The sequence below is a fragment of the Giraffa tippelskirchi genome, chromosome 9 (genome assembly GCF_054371585.1).
Source record: "Giraffa tippelskirchi isolate mGirTip1 chromosome 9, T2T-mGirTip1v1.2.pri, whole genome shotgun sequence".
In the NCBI taxonomy this organism is placed as follows: Eukaryota; Metazoa; Chordata; class Mammalia; order Artiodactyla; family Giraffidae; genus Giraffa; species Giraffa tippelskirchi.
Window position 1 is genome coordinate 28,494,403 of NC_137283.1, and position 19,538 is coordinate 28,513,940.

Here is a 19,538-nt window from a genome sequence, read left to right on the forward strand (position 1 = left end):
CAAGACTCTAACCAAGTTGTGCCACACACATTAGACATATTACTTAAACATTTGATACAAAGGAGACGTGACAGGGTTTATACAAAATTTTTTTTGCAAGCTGGATGTCATTAATCTCCATCCTTTTAACCTCACGTTTCATATAAGATTCACATGAAGCAGGTGTGATGCTAATCTAGAGACAGCAACAGAAGACCGAGCCCCTGGTACAACCTAAGCGTGCACACTACGAGGCTCACTAGACTTTATTCACATAAGTGCAGACTGTCCCTCCAGGATCTGGCCTAGCCATATATCTTGAATACCACTGGCTTACTTAATGAGAACCCACTTTTTGTATCTAATATGTTAGTTTTAACACCCCTAATTTTACCAGTGAAAATACTTTTCTTATGTTATTTTTATTATTTATCAAAGACTCTTCCACTAAAGATTGTCAATGTTTCTGGAATCAGGCCTTTATAATTTAAAGGAAGCTGAGTGCCCCTGGTTATAAATTCTTCATTTTGACAACAATCTTCCTTAGCATGTAGCTTAAGGCAACATATATAGTGTATCGCACTGTTTGTGCTAAAGTCTTGAAACATCCCATTACCCTGTCCATAACAAAGAGCAAGCATTAGAAAAAAACTCAAATCTGTACCCTCTAGGATCAGATGCTTTTGAACCAAAGGGGAACATCAGATGCTTTTGGACAGAATCTGGGAAATCTCTCACAAGGATAATCTGACTTCCAAGGCTGTTTGTCCCTTCATAATCTGATTTTTCACATTAGAGACCAGCATTCCTGCAGTCCTCTGTCCTAAGCTGACTAGCATGGAGGCCTCAGGGCTGCATTCCAGGGGACAAAGGCCTTCAGGTTCTGTGGGTCAGAGCATGTTACAAGGCCAGCCCAAATTCAAAAGGTAAGGAAGTTGATTTGATAGGAAGAGCTTCAGAGACTTTTTGGACCTGTTTCAGCTACCACGCAATATGTACTCTGAAGACAAGGAGCAGGGTTCTATGAAAGTGTCAATCAGCAGAATCTCACGTGGCTGAAGGCTCAGCACTATCCACCAAAACCAATGTCTAAAGTGAGATCTCAAGAATGAAGAGACATTAACTAGAAGGAGGATAGCATTTAAACAGCAGGATCATCATGCGTAAAGACCTGTGGAAGGTAATACATTCCATCAATGTGAAGAATGCAAGAAAGCCTTCATTCACAAAGGGACGAGTCTGGAAATGTCATGGAATTGTGAAAGGATACTTCTTGGTCAATAAGTGTGGTAAAGAGAGCACTGAACTCAAACTTCAGACAACCAGGAGTCCCTCTCAACTCGGGAGCTCAGTGGCTGTATCTTCTAATGGGAAAACAGTAAAATAAAAGGGCTGTAGAATCATCCAGTGCTGTTTCCGAAATGTTTTCTGAACACTGTCAGTGAGGCGGTCCTGGGTCGAAAATGTTTTGGAAGTGCCCGGTTAAATGAGCTGATGGCTGAACTGCTTGGAGACTTTAATAAACTCATGTGTATTAGGACCAATATGTGCTGATAACTGTTTAACAACTAGCTCTCTGAGAAAAAATATAGCTCTGATTTTGAACATTTGCCAATTTCTGGAGTATAAATACTCCTGCTCTGGCTGGTGTGAAGTTATCAACATCATGTCACTAAATGCGTAGTTGATTCACAGAATTCCTGAATATTTAACCATCAGCTGCCAAGCCAGCTTCAGTACAACTCTGTTAGGACTCTCAGAGGCAAAGAGAATGAAGCTTTGCCCAAAACTGGCTATAGCACCCTTTTCATCGGTCATCTAAGAGGATGAATTCTTAGTGGACACATATTAGGAAATTCTGATTTAGTTATTTTATAAGTAGGGAAACCAAGAAGCTAAGTGTCTTGCCCATAAACACAGATCTAAATGCAAATTGAACCCTTCTGAACCTCAGTTCTATAGCAAAAAGTTTCATGTTTTTCCTCCTTTCAAAAATGTTCTAGATTCAAAACTGCCATTTTCTCACTATGTACCCTGGTGAGTACTCTGTTAAACAAGTGTAAGTGTCATCACATCTGATGCTTCCAATGCTCTGTGAGATGTCTAATTTTATTATCCCCATTTAAAGATGAAAAAACTAGGGTCCAGAGATGTTAGGTAACTCAACCAAATGCAGCAGAGACATGGTTTGCTAGGAGATACCTTGCGCCCATGTAGAGAATTTGGTGCCATACTGCTCTATACCATGGTCAGGTATAAGAAAACAAGGCTTAAGACACAAACAGAAGAAACAAAAAAGAAAGAAGAAAAGTGAAAAAAAAGAAAAGAAAACAAGACTGGTGGTCTTCCTTTTCAACAATAGTGTCAGCCCTTCCCTGCTCTGATCTTTGAGCCAAAACATCCCCATGGGCCAGGTTTAGGTAGCATTCAAGCCATCAGCCCAGTCACCCCATCAGCATTTACTGATGTGTGATGTTATGGATTCAATGTTTGTGTTCCCACAAAATCAGTACCTTGAAACCCTAACCCCCAATGTGATGGTATTTGAGGGTGAGATTTGGGGAAATAATTGGGAATAGATGATGTCACGAGGGTGGGACTGTCATGATGGGTTTAGTGCCTTTCTGAGAAAAGACACCAGAAAGCTCACTTGCTCTGTGCATGCATAAAGAGGAGGTCACATGAGGACATGGCCAGACGGTGGCTGTGTACAAGTTAAGAGAAGAAGCCTCAGAATTCAACATCTCTTGCTGAAACCTTGATCTGGGATTTCACAGCCTCAAGAAGTGTGAGAAACAAATTTCCATTACTTAAGCCACACAATCTATAGTGTTCAGTTAGAGCAGCCTGAGCAGACAAATGCAGGTGAGATGTTGAGTCTGGGGGCTGGAGCAGGAAGGAGGGAGAAAATTAGTTCAATGGCCACAGAATTCATGACCCCACTTCCCAGGACTCCACTTAGTAGGTTAGTAATAATAGCTTTCCACTTAAAATCTTTCACATCCATGATGCCCTTTGTTCCTTAAAGGGCTCTCTGAGTGTTTCCTGCCTCAGAAAGGTCTGATTTTGTCCAAGCAGTGAATCATCTTTTGTCCCTGGGTCCTCCTCAATATATCAAGCAGCTTTATATTAACTGTAGGGTATAGATTAGGTTCTCCCTGAAATCAAATGGGAATGACCTTTGAGAGGTCTTCAAGATTTTAGGGAATGTGTGCATACCTTCAGATGCAAGTTTGAGTAGAAGGAATAACATTCAGTTAATATAGCACAGTTGCAGGAGCTTTAATTAACACAGTGTAGCGCTTTCTAGATGTTGGGCACATTTGAAGGGTTTTACGGAAAACAAGACCAGGAGCAGACTGTGGCTCAGATCATGAACTGCTTATTGCCAAATTCAGACTTAAATTGAAGAAAGTAGGGAAAACCACTAGACGATTCAGGTATGACCTAGATCAAATCCCTTATGAGTATACAGTGGAAGTGACAAATAGATTTAAGGGACTAGACCTGATAGACAGAGTGCCTGATGAACTATGGACAGAGGTTCGTGACATTGTACAAGAGACAGGGATCAAGAAAATCCCCATGGAAAAGAAATGCAAAAAAGCAAAATGGCTGTCTGAGGAGGCCTTACAGATAGCTGGGAAGAGAAGAGAAGCTAAAAGCAAAGGAGAAAAGAAAAGATATTCTCATCTGAATGCAGAGTTCCAAAGAATAGCAAGGAGAGATAAGAAAGCCTTCCTCAGTGATCAGTGCAAACAAATAGAGGAAAACAACAGATTGGGAAAGACTAGAGACCTCTTCAAGAAAATTAGAGATACCAAAGGAACATTTCATGCAAAGATAGGCTCGATAAAGGACAGAAATGGTATGGACCTAACAGAAGCAGAAGATATTAAGAAGAGGTGGCAAGAATACACAGAAGAACTGTACAAAAAAGATCTTCACGACCCAGATAATCACGATGGTGTGATCACCCACCTAGAGCCAGACATCCTGGAATGTGAAGTCAAGGGGGCCTTAGGAAGCATCACTACAAACAAAGCTAGTGGAGGTGATGGAATTCCAGTTGAGCTATTTCAAATCCTCAAAGGTGATGCTGTGAAAGTGCTGCACTCAATATGCCAGCAAATTTGGAAAACTCAGCAGTGGCCACAGGACTGGAAAAGGTCAGTTTTTGTTCTGATCCCAAAGAAAGGCAATGCCAAAGAATGCTCAAACTACCGCACAGTTGCCCTCATCTCACATGCTAGTAAAGTAATGCTCAAAATTCTCCAAGCCAGGCTTCAGCAATACGTGAACCGTGAACTTCCAGATGTTCAAGCTGGTTTTAGAAAAGGCAGAGGAACCAGAGATCAAATTGCCAATATCCGCTGGATCATCGAAAAAGCAAGAGAGTTCCAGAAAAACATCTATTTCTGCTTTATTGACTATGCCAAAGCCTTTGACTGTGTGGATCACAATAAACTGTGGAAAATTCTGAAAGAGATGGGAGTACCAGACCATCTGACCTGTCTCTTGAGAAACCTGTATGCAGGTCAGGAAGCAACAGTTAGAACTGGACATGGAACAACAGACTGGTTCCAAATAGGAAAAGGAGTACGTCAAGGCTGTATATTGTCACCCTGCTTATTTAACTTCTATGCAGAGTACATCATGAGAAACGCTGAGCTGGAAGAAACACAAGCTGGAATCAAGATTGCTGGGAGAAATATCAATAACCTCAGATATGCGGATGACACCACCCTTATGGCAGAAAGTGAAGAAGAACTAAAGAGCCTCTTGATGAAGGTGAAGGAGGAGAGTGAAAAAGTTGGCTTAAAGCTCAACGTTCAGAAAACTAAGATTATGGCATCTGGTCCCATCACTCCATGGGAAATAGATGGGGAAACAGTGGAAACAGTGTCAGACTTTACTTTTTTGGGCTCCAGAATCACTGCTGATGGTGACTGCAGCCATGAAATTAAAAGACGCTTACTCCTTGGAAGGAAGGTTATGGCCAACCTAGATAGCATGTTTAAAAGCAGAGACATTACTTTGCCAACAAAAGTCTGTCTAGTCAAGGCTACGGTTTTTCCAGTGGTCATGTATGGATGTGAGAGTTGGACGGTGAAGAAAGCTGAGCGCCGAAGAATTGATGCTTTTGAACTGTGGTGTTGGAGAAGACTCTTGAGAGTCCCTTGGACTGCAAGGAGATCCAATCAATCCATCCTAAAAGAGATCAATCCTGGGTGTTCATTGGAAGGTCTGATGTTGAAGCTGAAGCTCCAATACTTTGGCCACCTCATGCGAAGTGTTGACTCATTGGAAAAGACCCTAATGCTGGGTAGGATTGGGGGCGGGAGGAGAAGGGGACGACAGAGGATGAGATGGTTGGATGGCATCACTGACTCGATGAACATGGGTTTGGGTAGACTCCGGGAGTTGGTGATGGACAGAGAGGCCTGGCGTGCTGCAATTCATGGGGTCGCAGAGAGTCGGACACGACTGAGCGACTGAACTGAACTGAACTGAACTGATGTGTATTAATTCACTTAATCTTCACAATAATAACCCTAAGGCATAGCACTTATTATTGTTATGCCATTTACACCTTAGGGAGATAAAAGTATAGAAGAAACCACAGTTCTGACTTCAGGTGTCTCTAGATATTTGGTATGTATATAAAAGGCACAGGAGAGAAGTGAGGGATTCCAGATCACAATGTGTCATATTCTCTTTCTCAGTTTCCTTAGAATCAGAACCACAATTTCCCTTTGCTGTACATTTGCACCAGCAGCCAGATTTCAGCTTGAAGCCCCCTTCATTCACTACTCCTTCAGCTGAAGGCATTGAAACTTTTTGTTAAAATGCAAATCTTACCCTGGAGGGGGAAACACATTAAACCAATATTTTCCGTTTCAGCTTTTTTTGTGAATTCATTTTCTTGATTGGTTTTTGAGTCATTGAAAAAGCCCACCCTGGGTGCAAAACTAAGGGTTTTCTGTGGTGGTGGTGGTTTTGGAAGAATGGAAAGTGCCAGGCATGACGCTCTGTCCTAAGGAAGCGTGACCGTAACTAGTTCCATCCATTGGGCGCAAACCCTGTGCCAGGCACTGTGCTGTGATTGCTCAAGTTCACAAAGCCGTGCTCTTCAAGATAAATATCATTGTCTCCCATTTTACAGGTGGGAAAACTAAGGTTCAGGCGAGGTTAAGTGCCAAGAAGGGAAAGCCCAGACACAGCATGACAGCTCTGAGCACTCTGGCAAGCTGGAAAACACCAGAAAAACACTGCACATTTAGCGTGTGTGAGTATGAGGGAGGAGAGATGAAAGGGAGTTACTGTGAGGGGAGGATGTGCAAAGAAACATAATCAGGGCCGGGCAGGAAGGACAGGCGCTCTGGCCACCCTTTCCTTCCAGCTCTGAGCCCACACTGTCCCTCGGGGGCCTGGCATAGCCAGCAGGTGCCCACTCCTCTTCTAATTGGCTGTGCAGCTGCTCTAGAGACCACCCCCCCAACACACACACCTCAACAGAGTCCCCCTGGCTCTCTGGGCTCGATGCCTCCCAGAAGGCCAGGGCCAGTCTCAGACCCTGGTTCCCACAGCTCTGTTGGTCGAGGCCCATGTGTCTTTCAGTGCCGTTGTGTCCCCTTCCTTCTGTAGTCACCTGAGCATGCAGGCAGATGGAAGGTTGGCACCAGGCCACGTGAGGAGAGGCAACCTTTCTAAACTCTAGCAGGCCTGATCTTGGCTCCTTGCCATCTCAGGGGAGCCATCTCTCCAGCCTCCCCCACCAAGGAGTGGCCCTTGGACAAGACGAGGTCTCCCTTGATTGCCTTCCTTCTCAAAGCAAAGGAATGGTTGAAGTCCTGCCTCTGACAGCTCAGTGATGCAGAGGAAATTGCTCAGAGCCCTCAGTTTCCCCACATGTGAAAGGGGGTGATAAGGGTAATTGTCTGGGCAGGTGGCTGTGAAGATTAAGTGAGTTAATCCACAGATGGTGCAAGGGCCTGGCATGTAATAAATGCCCATCAATGTTTTCTGCTCTTGGTGGGAGTGTTATTATCCATAAAGGAGGAGTAATACCAGTCACAGTAATCTTAGGCTGCACTCTGCATTTTAGCCATTTTGCTCTTCTACACACACACTCTCACACATAATGTCTGTGGGTGTAGGTGCACAGGCAGAGCCAGCAGGTAGGAGCTCTGTTCAGCTCTGGGCTGTGCCCAGCTCCCTGGGGCAGCCCTGGGCAATTCCCTCATCCTCCTCACCAGGTTCTGGGGTGGATTTGAAATGTAAGTGGAAACTGCTGATGTAACTGTCAGGGGTCACGACCTGGAGGGCAAATCGAGGTGGCAGATGAGTTCATGGGGCAGTGTTTTGCCAAAAGTTTTCAGTTTCATCTCAGGTTCAAAGGATTTGTTAACAAAATAAGCCACTTGTTATATACAAATAAATAATACAAATATTTATTAGAGAATTATCTAGCTTACTTTCAATACACTAGCATTAAAAGAAAAGAGAAATAGAAAGAGCAGAGAATACAACACCAAATTTGGTTTTGACCAACATCCAGACTTAAACAGAGCTGGGAAGTCCCATGTCACAGCGCATCTGGAGTCCCAATTGGGAAAGTGTCCCAGGCAGAGTGTCCGCACCATGGGTGAGACTTTAAAGATTACAGTTCAGGGGTTCCCTCTTGTAATCCCTGGACGAGGCAAACTGATATCATCATCAATCTGTGACCAAATTGCAAGCCTGATTTCATGTTAATGCTGTGTGTTTTGTCTTATAAACCTTGGAATGTTGCTAAGCCTGGGGCTTGGTTGACCAGGCCCCTCCAGAGGTTCAACAATCTCAAGATTCCTCCCCCATTTTATCTCAGTTCACTTCAGTTCAGTCACTCAGTCATGTCCGACTCTTTGTGACCCCATGGACTGCAGTACACCAGGCTTCCTGCTCCATCACCAACACCTGGAGCTTACTCAAACTCATGTCCATCGAGTCAGTGATGCCCTCCAATCATCTCATCCTCTGATGTCCCCTTCTCCTCCTGCCTTTAATCTTTCCCAGCCTCAGAGTCTTTTCAAATGAGTCAGCTCTTCCCATCAGGTGGTGAAAGTGTTGGAGTTTCAGCATCAGTCCTTCCAATGAATATTCAGGACTGATTTCTTCTAGGATTGACTGGTTGGATCTCCTTGCAGTCCAAGGGACTCTCAAGAGTCTTCTCCAGTGCCACAGTTTAATCAATTCTTCAGCGCTCAGCTTTCTTTATAGTCCAACTCTCACATCCATTCATAACTACTGGCAAAACCATAGCTTTGACTAGACGGACTTTGTTGGCAAAGTAATGCCTCTGCTTTTCAATATGCTGTCCAGGTTGGTCATAGCTTTTCTGCCAAGGAGCAAATGTCTTTTAATTTCATGGCTGCAGTCACCATCTGCAGTGATTTTGGAGCCCCAAAAAATAAAGTCTCTCACTGCTTCCATTGTTTCCACATCTATTTTCCATGAAGTGATGGGACTGGATGCCATGATCTTAGTTCTCTGAATGTTGAGTTTTAAGCTAACTTTTTTACTCTTCTCTTTCACTTTCATCAAGAGGCTCTTTAGTTCTTTGCTTTCTGCCACAAGGGTGATGTCATCTGCTTATCTGAGGTTACTGATATTTCTCCCAGCAATCTTGATTCCAGCCTGTGCTTCATCCAGCCTGGCATTTCGCATGATGTACTTGTGTATAAGTTAAATAAGCAGGGTGACAAAATACAGCCTTGATGTACTCCTTTCCCAATTTGGAACCAGTCTGTTGTTCCATGTCCAGGTCTAACTGTTGCTTCTTGACCTGCATACAGATTTCTCAGGAGGCAGGTCAGGTCATCCGGTATTCCCATCTCTTTCAGAATTTTCCACAGTTTGTTGTGATCCACACAGTCAAAGGTTTTGGCATAGTCAGTGAAGCAGAAGTAGATGTTTTTCTGGAACTCTCTTGCTTTTCCAATGATCCAGCGGATGTTGGCAATTTGATCTGTGGATCCTCTGCCTTTTCTAAATCCAGCTTGAACATTTGGAATTTCATGGTTCACGTATACTGTTGAAGGCTTGCTTGGAAAATTTTGAACATTACTTTGCGAGCGTGTGAGATGAGTACAATTGTGCAGTAGTTTGAGCATTCTTTGGCATTGCCTTTCTTTGGGACTAGAATGAAAACTGGCCCTTTCCAGTCCTGTGGCCACTGCTGAGTTTTCCAAATTTGCTGGCATATTGAGTGCAGCACTTTCACAGCATCATCTTTGAGGATTTGAACTAGCTCAACTGGAATTCTATCATCTCCACTCGCTTTGTTCGTAGCGATACTTACTAAGGCCCACTTGACTTCCCGTTCCAGGATGTCTGGCTCTAGGTGAGTGATCACACCATCACGGTTATCTGGGTCATTAAGATCTTTTTTGTATAGTTCTTCTGTGTATTCTTGCCATCTCTTCTTAGTATCTTCTGTTTCTGTTAGGTCCATACCATTTCTGTCCTTTATTGAGCCCATCTTTGCATGAAATTTTCCCTTGGTATCTCTAATATTCTTGAAGATATCTCTAGTCTTTCCCATTCTATTGTTTTCCTCTATTTCTTTGCATTGATCACTGAGGAAGGCTTTCTGATCTCTCCTTGGTCTTCTTTGGAACTCTGCATTCAGATGGATTTATCTTTCCTTTTCTCCTTTGCCTTTCACTTCTCTTCTTTTTCTCAGCTATTTGTAAGGCATCCTCAGACAACCATTTTGCTTTTTGCTTTTCTTTTTCTTGGGGATGGTTTTGATCACTGCCTCCTATACCATGTTACGTACCTCTGTTCAGAGTTCTTCAGACACTCTATCAGATCTACTCCCTTGAATCTATTTGTCACTTCCACTGTATAATCATAAGGGATTTGATTTAGGTCATAACTGAATGGTCTAGTGGTTTTCCCTACTTTCTGCAGTTTAAGTCTGAATTTAGCAATAAGAAGTTCATGAACTGAGCCACAGTCAGTTTTTGCTGACTGTATAGAGCTTCTCCATCTTTGGCTGCAAAGAATATAATCAATCTGATTTCGGTGTTGACCATCTGGTGATGTCCCCGTGTAGAGCCTTCTCTTGTGTTGTTGGAAGAGTGTGTTTGCTATGACCAATGCGTTCTAAGCACCATCTTATCTAAGGTGCTTCAAGTCTTGCATTCACCGCGGACGTGTTCACTCACAGTCACTACCAGTCAGGGCAGTATCCAGGCAGCTTAGAAGCAAAGTCAGAGGCCTGCTCTGCTTTGTCTCTGAATCCTAAACAAGACTATTTATTTAATTTCCCTAACAGGCAGCACTGAGCTTTGAAAAGTAGGTGGTGTCACCTCAGGGTCAGGATAGCTGGCTTGTCCCAGCAGTTGGGGTGAGTGTGCCACTGATCTCTGGGAGTCAGGAAGAGCTGTGGAAGATGTGTCTTACCACCCGGCCTGGGCTGCCTTGGATTGTGCAAACATGGGAGCCATTAATTCTCTTTCCTCTTCCAACTCTACAATTCAGCAGCTGAAACCTCAGGTTTGTCTTTCAGGGCCAAAAGGTTTGTCTCCCTGCCTCAGGGAGTTAAGTGACTGCTTTTGAAAGGACAAAGCAAGAGATGCCACGATAAGATAAGGAGCTCTGTTTTCAGTGACACTCCTCAGAAAGAACAGGCTTTCCACTGTGATCCAGAGGATAAGAATCTGAGCCTCTGCATCCTTCTGCCCATCTCTACTCCCCTCGGCCATGCGCCTGGGCCACTGTGGGATGTGTCTGCCGCTGCTGCCATCTGCTGGACTGCCTCGGCTCTGCAGCCTATCAATCTGTGAGCGGCATTGAGGGCATTTGCAAACTCCAAGCCTGAATTACAGCTCTTGTCCTGATAGATATAGTGTTTTTCACCACTGCAATTGCTAGTATTTATTGAGCACCTACTAAGGGCCAACACTATGCTTAGTACTTCAATGAATTGTCTCCCTAAATCCATTCAGGAGAGGAAGCCTATGTGAGCCAGGATTTTTATCTCTTTTCTTCATGACAGCATCTCCAGTGCCTAGGACAGCACCAGGCACAGAGTAGGGACTTGGTAAATAGGGATTGCTTGAGAACAACTATAAAGATGGATTCTGTCATCACCCTGGTGTTACGGATGAGAAAGTTGTTGCCCAGAGACATTGTGGCTCTGGCATTGTGGGTAAACCTGTGAGGGAAACTGGAAAGATTCTGGCCATAGGCAGTTTGTATATTGCCTTGGGTGGTTTTGATGCTGACAAAGTCAGATAACACGTAGGAATGAACACCTCCAGCAGTCAGTGTTCTCTGGAGCTCAGAACACTCAAACCATTAGGGAAATAACCAAATCAACAAAATATTGCAGTGGGGTCCTGAGAATTTAAGGAGTGTGCAGGGTTCCAACCAGGGTTAGAGGCCACTGATATATAATTGGTGCTTTAAAAATTACTATTATTATTACTAAACTGATTTTTTGAGCAATTTTAGGTTTGCAGAACAGTTGACTGGAAATCACAGAGAGTTCCCTTTTGTACCCATATTCCCTCCTCCCTCCCTGTTATTAATATTGTGTGTTAGTGTGGCACGTTTGTTACAATGGATGGGCTGATATTGATAAATTATGATTAACAAATCAGTAATTTATTGATAAACCTATCAAAACCTATCCAAAAAGTCCATAGATTCCATTACAGTTTTCTTTTGGTGTGATATGTTCTAAGGGCTTGGAGAAATGTGGAATGACTTGTATCCAGCATGTTAGAAGCATGCAGAATAGTTTCACCGCCCTAAAAATCCTTGGTATTCCACCGGCTCTTCCCTCCCTCACCTCACCCTGATTCCCTGAACCCCTGGCAATCACTCATCTTTTTACTATCTTCGTAGTTTTGCCTTTAGGCTTCTCTTGTGGCTCAGCTTCTCTTGTGGTAAAGAATCTGCCTGCAATGGGGAAGACCTGAGGTTCGATCCCTGGGTTGGAAAGATCCCCTGGAGAATTCCATGGGGTCATAAAGAGTCAGACAAGACTGAGCGACTTTCACTTTTACTTCACTAGTTTTGCTTTTACCAGAATGTCATATAGTTGGAATCATAGACTATGTAGCCTTTTCAGATTGGCTTCTTTCCTTAACAGTAAGCATTTAAGGTTCCTCTGTGTCTTCTCAACACTTGATAGCTCATTCCTTTTTATCACTGAATAATGTTGTATCAAATGGATGTAACATAGTTTATTTATCCATTCACCTATTGAAGGGCACTTTGGCAATTGTCGATGAAGCTACTATAAACCTTCATGTGCATGTTTTTTATGGACATAAGTTTTCAACTTGCTGGGTAAATACCAAGGAATCCAATTGTTATATCGCACAGTAAGTTTTGTAAAAACTGACCAAACTTTGCCTTCTGAAGTGTCTGTTCCTTTTTTGTACTTCTGAGCATCACTTTTAATAACACTCTGGCTGGCGTGGATCTGTTCTCTAGGTTGACAAGGCCAAGAGAGGACAGGCCTATGATTCCTCCCTTCCTGTCTGCATCTGACTCCCTTGCTGAGCCAAACCCACTGGCCCTGCTGAAAGGATGAAAACAGAGGATCTTTTCTTCCCAAGCAAAAAGGGACCCATCTTAAACAAAGCATGAGGCTGAGGCAACTCTGGTCATTTGAAATCCCCAAGTCACTGCCTTGGGTAGGAAAAATGGGCCCACCACCATGAATGGTTAACCTGTGCTTTGCGGTTCAAAATTCTTGGCTTGGGCTTGGGGACATGGGCTGGAAAAAACTGCTGCAGTTCTGGTGTGTGGATCTGTTGGGTCCCACATCTGCTAATCCTTCATGAAACTGATGCCACTGGGATCAGGACACCCAGCTCCTGTTCACATTCCGTCCTTGTAAAGTGTTGAATATATTGACAGCACCTTAATTTGCATCAGCCCCAAATACATGTTCTGGAGATAGTGGTACTATGGATAAGCAAGCTAGGAGGGTTTTTTTTTTTTTCACGTTTTTTTCCCCCTTCTTTTTAAAAATCTTATGAAAAATTAGATAGGCCCCTTTAAAATTACTTTCAAAAGAAACTTTTTAAAGTTAAGCTAACATCAAACTGCAGCTGAAGGAAAGATTGAAGGACCTTTTTAATTGTGTCTTTGATATTATTTCCCAGAATCCAAAATGCCCAGTTTGGTTGCTTTAATGCATTTACATCTCCTCTTCCTGCCAAAGACAGGCAAACAAAAATCTTCACCAAAAACTTGCAGCAGTCGTTTCATGGCAGGTTTGTTTTTTAAGGCTCATACTCTCTGGTGACTGTGTAGGAAAACTCAAAGAATCTCATGTGAACAGCTTCAATCTAGGAAGAGAAAAAAAGCTTTAGTTATGCTGGTAGAAGGAGGGTTTATTTATGTGTCTCAATTTACAAGCCTAAGCATTGCAAATGTAAACTCTTGGAAGGAAAATTTTGTCCTAATTACTTAATTGAATCCAGAAACATCTGCTTTGATTTCCTGGAACAAGTCCAGTCTGCTCTTCATCTGACGTTTTAAAGCAGGCAGAGGTAAGTTCACAACTCATACCTTTTCTGGTCCCACCAAGTATTTCTCAGAGAGTGGGGACAGGGTGAGGTCCAGAATAAATAATGTTGATCAGTTCTCCAAATGATTCTTACAGAGACTTAAGTTTGAGAATCACTGCTCAAGGCAAAACTTACTTTTCCTTTTTAGGTACATTTTCCCCCTCCTTTTCATCTTCACCTACAAAATAATGTATCTGAATAACTTGGTTCTTCATATTGTATTTGGTTGGCTCATTGAAAACATTTTAACTCTTTTTTTTGAATTTTTTAAACTTTTACTTTTTGAATGAATACACAGTAAAACTGACCTTTTGCATATATGTACATTTTGATGAATTTTAACACTTGTATGGATTCATGTTACCACAACCACCCGTCAGAATGTACCCTCCCACCTGCAACTCTCCCCAACTAACCCCAATCTCTGATAACCACAGATCTATTGTTCTTGTTGTTTAGTTGCTGAGTCATGTCCTACTCTTTGTGACCTCATATAGCCCACCAGGTTCCTCTGTCCATGGGATTACCCAGGTAAGAATACTGGAGTGGGTTTCCATTTCCTTCTCCAGGGGATCTTTGTGACCCAGGGATCAAACCCGTGTCTCCTACATTGGCAGGTGGAGTCTTTACCACTGAGCCACCAGGGAAGCCCACAGATCTATTATCTATCCCCAAAGTTTTGTCTTTCCTGGAGGATTTCATAAATGAATCCATACAGTGTTTCACATTTTGTGACTGGCTTCTTTCACTCAGCATAATGTCTTTGAGACTCATCCAAGTTGTCACCTGTATCCGCATTCCATTTCTGTTTATTGCTGAGCATAATTCCGTGGTATGGATGGAACCCAGTTTGTTTGTTCACCCATTGAAGAATATTTGGCCATTTCCGGTTTTGGGCAGCGATGAGTAGAACTGCTATAAACATTTATGTATAGTTTTGGGGTCAAGATAAATTTTCTTTATCTTAGATACGTTACCCTAGATAATTTATCTAGGGTAATACCTGAGTTGGATTGCTGAGTCAACTGGTAGGTATATCTTAAGGTTATCAGAAATGACCACTTAGTTTGCAGAGAGGCTGGACCATATTGTGTCCCCCGGCTGCCAGCAGTGTGAGAGAGTTCTAGGTGCTTTGTATCCTCACCAATACTTGGAATAGTCAGCATTTTAAAATGTCAATCATTCCAATAGTAGTGTTGTAGTATCTCCCCATGGTTTTAATATGTGTTTCCCTGATGGCTAATGACATTGAACATCTTGGTATGTGCTTATTTGCCATCCACCTATTTTCTTTGATGAAGTGTTCAAGTTTTTGCTCATTTAAGTTTTGCTGTATTTTAAAAAAATTGTATTGTTCATTCTCTTGCTGTTGAGTTTTGAGGATTTTTTTTTAATTGAAGTGTAGTTATGTAGTTATAATATTATGTTAGCTTCAGGTGTGTTAGTTTCAGCAAAATGCTTCAAATATTCATGTATATTTAATTCTTTTCCATTATAGTTTATAACAGTGAGCATTCTTAATGTATTCTGGATACAAGACTTTTGTTGGATAGATGGCCTATAAATATTTTCTCCCAGACATAGCTTGTCTTTTCATTAGCAGTGTTTTTCTAAAAGTAAGTTATTGATTCTGTTGAAGTCCAACTTACTGGTTTTCTTCTGTTATGGATCATGAAGATTTTTCCTTATGTTTTCTTCTTAAAGTTTTATAATTTTGTATTTTACAATTAAATCTATGATTTAATTAGAGTTAGTTGTATAAGACATAAGATTTAGGTCAGAGTTCATTTTCTTTCATATGGATATATGGATATATGAGTGTTTTAACACCACTTATTGAGAAAACTCTCTTTTTCTTTATTGATTTACCTCTGTATTTTTATCAAAAATTCAATTGATAAAAGAGTTTTGTATGGGACTTAGTGTTTATTGGAAGGAAGAACTGGGGGGAACTTTCTGAAGTAATGGAAAAAGCATGTGAGTTACACGTGGACATAGATTTGTCACACCACTCATTTTGCACACTTCTGGTCTGTGCATTTTGCTGTATGTTAATTACACTTCACTTAAAACAACATCAGTTGGCCATGTCTGTGTAGATCTGTTTCTAAAGTCTATTCTGTTCCACTGATCTACATATCTCTCTTTTGGCCAGTACCATGCTACCTTGACCTCAATTATTATAGCATAAAAGCCTTAAAATTGAAAAATGTAATTCTTTCATTTCTATTCTTTTTCAAAATGTTTTGGCTATTCTAATTTCTTTGCCTTTCCATGTACATTTAGAATCACCTTAAATTTATCTCCAAAAAAGTCCTGTTGGAAAATTGACTGGGATTGATAAATCTATGAATAAATTTGGGGAGAGCTGACATTTTTACAGTGTTATATTCCAGTCTTCTGAACTGGAATAAATGGTATGTCTTTCCATTTATTTTGGTCTCCTTTGGTTTCTTACTTCAACATTTTGTAGTTTTCAGATCCTCTACATGTTTTATTATATTTATATCTAAGTAATCTCATTTATTAAGCTATTTTAAATAGCATTTAAAATATTCAGTTTCCAAATCCCTATTGCTATTATATATAAAAATAATTGATTTTTTAAACTTGTGTCCTACAGCATTGTTAAATTCACTTACTAGCTCTAAGAGGTGTGTGTGTGTGTGTGTGTGTGTGTATGTGTGTGTATGTGCACGCACATGTATGTGTTCCCTGTGATTTTCCATGTAGACAATCATTTCATTTGTAAAGAGGGGAAATTTTACTTTTTCTTTTTCAAATTGGATGCCTCCTTTTCCCCTTATTATACTGGCTAGGAATTCCAGTATGATATCAAATAGGAATGAATATAAAGGAAGTCTGCCCTGTTCCCATTCATAGTGGCAAAGTGTTCCATCTTTCTTCATTAAGCATGATGTTCTGTAAATGTTTTTCAACCATGCCTCTTATCAGGTTGACAAAAGTCCCTTCTTTTCACACAGTTTGCATGAATAGATATTGAATTTTGTGAGATGCTTTTCTGTATTAATTGATATGATCATGTATTTTTTCTTCTTTTGACAATATTACACTGATTGATTTTCAAATATTAAGGTAATCTCTTCTAATTATTGAACTAAGTAATGAACTAAATGTTGACATAACCCAAGATAAAGCCCACTGGTTGTGACTTCTAATTTTTTTTATATGTTGCTAGATTCAAGTTGCTAATATTCTGTTAAAAGTTTTTGCATCTATGTTCACAAAGAATATTGTCATTTTCTTATACTGTTATTGGCTTCAGCATTTAAGATAAATGAATTGGTAGGTATTCCCTCCTCTCCTACTTTCTAGAAAAGTTGTATATAATCGCCATTACTTAATCATTAAGCATTGGTAGAATTTTTCAGTGAAACCATCTGAAACTCTAGATTTTAAGATGGAGTTTTTGAGATATGAATTCACTTTCTTTACCAGTTATAGCACCATTCATGTTTTCTACTTCCTGTTGAGTAATTGTTAGTAGTCTCTGGACTCCATAATGACATCCTCTGTTTCTTTCCTAATATTATAGTTTGTAACTTCCCTTTTTTGTTAGTCTTTTTAGAGGTTTGTAAATTTTATTGATCTTTTCAAATAACTAGATTTTTTGTTTCATTGATTTTTCTCAATTATCTTTTTATTTTCCATATAATCGATTTCCGTTCTCCTTTTTATTATTTCCTTTCTTCTGCTAGAAGGAAGGATTTATTTTTCTATTGTGCTTCTTTTTTTAGATTATTAAAGTGAAAGTTTAGATTATTAGCTTGAGACTTTCTTTTTTTAACATAAATATTTAGTGCTAAAAGTTTCCCTTTTAAGCACAACTTTTGCTGTAGCCCACAATTTTTGATATATTGCTTTTATTTTCATTCACTCCACAGTATTTTCTAATTTCCCTTGAAGTTTCCTCTTTGAACATTTGATTATGGATTATTTATAAGTTGTTTAATTTCCAAGTGTTTGGAGATTTTCCTGTTATCTTTCTCTTGCTGACCTTTAACCTAATTCCACTATAGTCAGAAAACAGACTTTAAAAAATTTCAATTCATCCCAATTTGTTAAGCTTTGTTTTATTATTCAGGATATGGTCTATCATGATGAATATTTCACATACACTTGAAAAGTATGGATATTTTGCTGTTGTGGGGTAGAGTGTTACACAAATATTAATTATATCCAGTTATTTGATGGTATCATTTAGTCTTTTATATTCCTATTGTTTTTCTGTCTACTAGTCTGTCAATTACTGACAGAAGAGTATTGAATTTTCCAACTATGATTTTAGATTTACCTGTTTTTACTTTTCTTTTCCTAGTTTTTTTTTTATTAATTCATTTATTTTCATTGGAGGCTAATTACTTTACAATATTGTAGTGATTTTTGCCATACATTAACATGAATCAGCCATGAGTGTACATGTGTTCCCCATCCTGAACCCCCCTCCCACCTCCCTCCCCATCCCATCCCTCAGGGTCATCCCATTGCCCCAGCCCTGAGCACCCTGTCTCATGCATCGGACCTGGACTGGCACTCTATTTCACATATGATAATATACATGTTTCAATTCTATTCTCTCAAATCATCCCACCCTTGCCTTCTCCCACAGAGTCCAAGTCTGTTCTTTACATCTGTGTCTCTTTTGCTATCTCGCATATAGGGTCATCATTACCATCTTTCTAAATTCCATATATATGTGTTAATATACTGTATTGGTGTTTTTCTTTCTGACTTACTTCACTCTGTATAATAGGCCCCAGTTTCATCCACCTCATTAGAACTGATTCAAATGCATCCTTTTTAATAGCTGAGTGATATTCCATTGTGTTTATGTACCGCAGCTTTCTTATTCATTCATCTGCCGATGGACATCTAGGTTGCTTCCATGTCCTGGCTATTGTAAACAGTGCTGCGATGAACATCAAGGTACATGTGTCTCTTTCAATTCTGTTTTCCTCAGTGTGTATGCCCAGCAATGGGATTGCTGGGTCATATGGCAGTTCTATTTCCAGTTTTTAAAGGAATCTCCACACTGTTCTCCATAGTGGCTGTACTAGTTTGCATTCCCAGCCACAGTGTAAGAGGGTTCCCTTTTATCTGCACCCTCTCCAGCATTTATTGTTTGTAGACATTTTGATAGCAGCCATTCTGATCGGGGTGAGATGATATCTCATTGTGGTTTTGATGTGCATTTCTCTGATAATTAGTGATGTTGAGCATCTTTTCATGTGTTTGTTAGCCATCTGTATGTCTTCTTTGGAGAAATGTCTGTTTAGTTCTTTGATTAGGTCGTTCATTTTTCTGGAATTGAGCTGCAGGAGCTGCTTGCATATTTTTGAGATTAATTCTTTGTCAGTTGTTTCGTTTGCTATTATTTTTTCCCATTCTGAAGGCTGTCTTTTCACCTTGCTTATAGTTACCTTCGTTGTGCAAAAGCTTTTAAGTTTAATTAGGTCCCATTTGTTTATTTTTGCTTTTATTTCCATTACTCTGGGAAGTTCGGTCATAGAGAATCCTGCTGTGATTTATGTCAGAGAGTGTTTTGCCTATATTTTCCTCTAGTTTTATAGTTTCTGGTCTTACATTTAGGTCTTTAATCCATTTTGAGTTTATTTTTGTGTATGGTGTTGGAAAGTGTTCTAGTTTCATTCTTTTACAAGTGGTTGACCAGTTTTCCTAGCACCACTTGTTAAAGAGATTGTGTTTTCTCCATTGTATGTTCTTGCCTCCTTTGTCAAAGATAAGGTGTCCATAGGTATGTGGATTTATCTCTGGGCTTTCTATTTTGTCCCATTGATCTATATTTCTGTCTTTGTGCCAGTACCATACTGTCTTGATGACTGTAGCTTTGTAGTATAGTCTGAAGTCAGGCAGGTTGATTCCTCCAGTTCCATTCTTCTTTCTCAAGATTGCTTTGGGTATTCGAGGCTTTTTTGTATTTCCATACAAATTGTGAAA

General features: G+C 40.5%; 2 long non-coding RNA genes across 2 annotated transcripts in view; one reads left to right on the forward strand and one right to left on the reverse strand.

The window, feature by feature from the left end:
• LOC145520889 (uncharacterized) overlaps positions 1-19,538 on the forward strand; it is a 508,290-nt gene that overhangs the window by 405,063 nt on the left and 83,689 nt on the right. The gene's annotated exons all lie outside the window — the stretch shown is intronic.
• On the reverse strand, positions 13,107-13,985 carry LOC145520901 (uncharacterized). Its single transcript, XR_014064889.1, has 2 exons — positions 13,868-13,985; positions 13,107-13,337 (listed from the first exon to the last, which is right to left on the reverse strand). It is a non-coding gene; the product is annotated as an uncharacterized LOC145520901 (long non-coding RNA).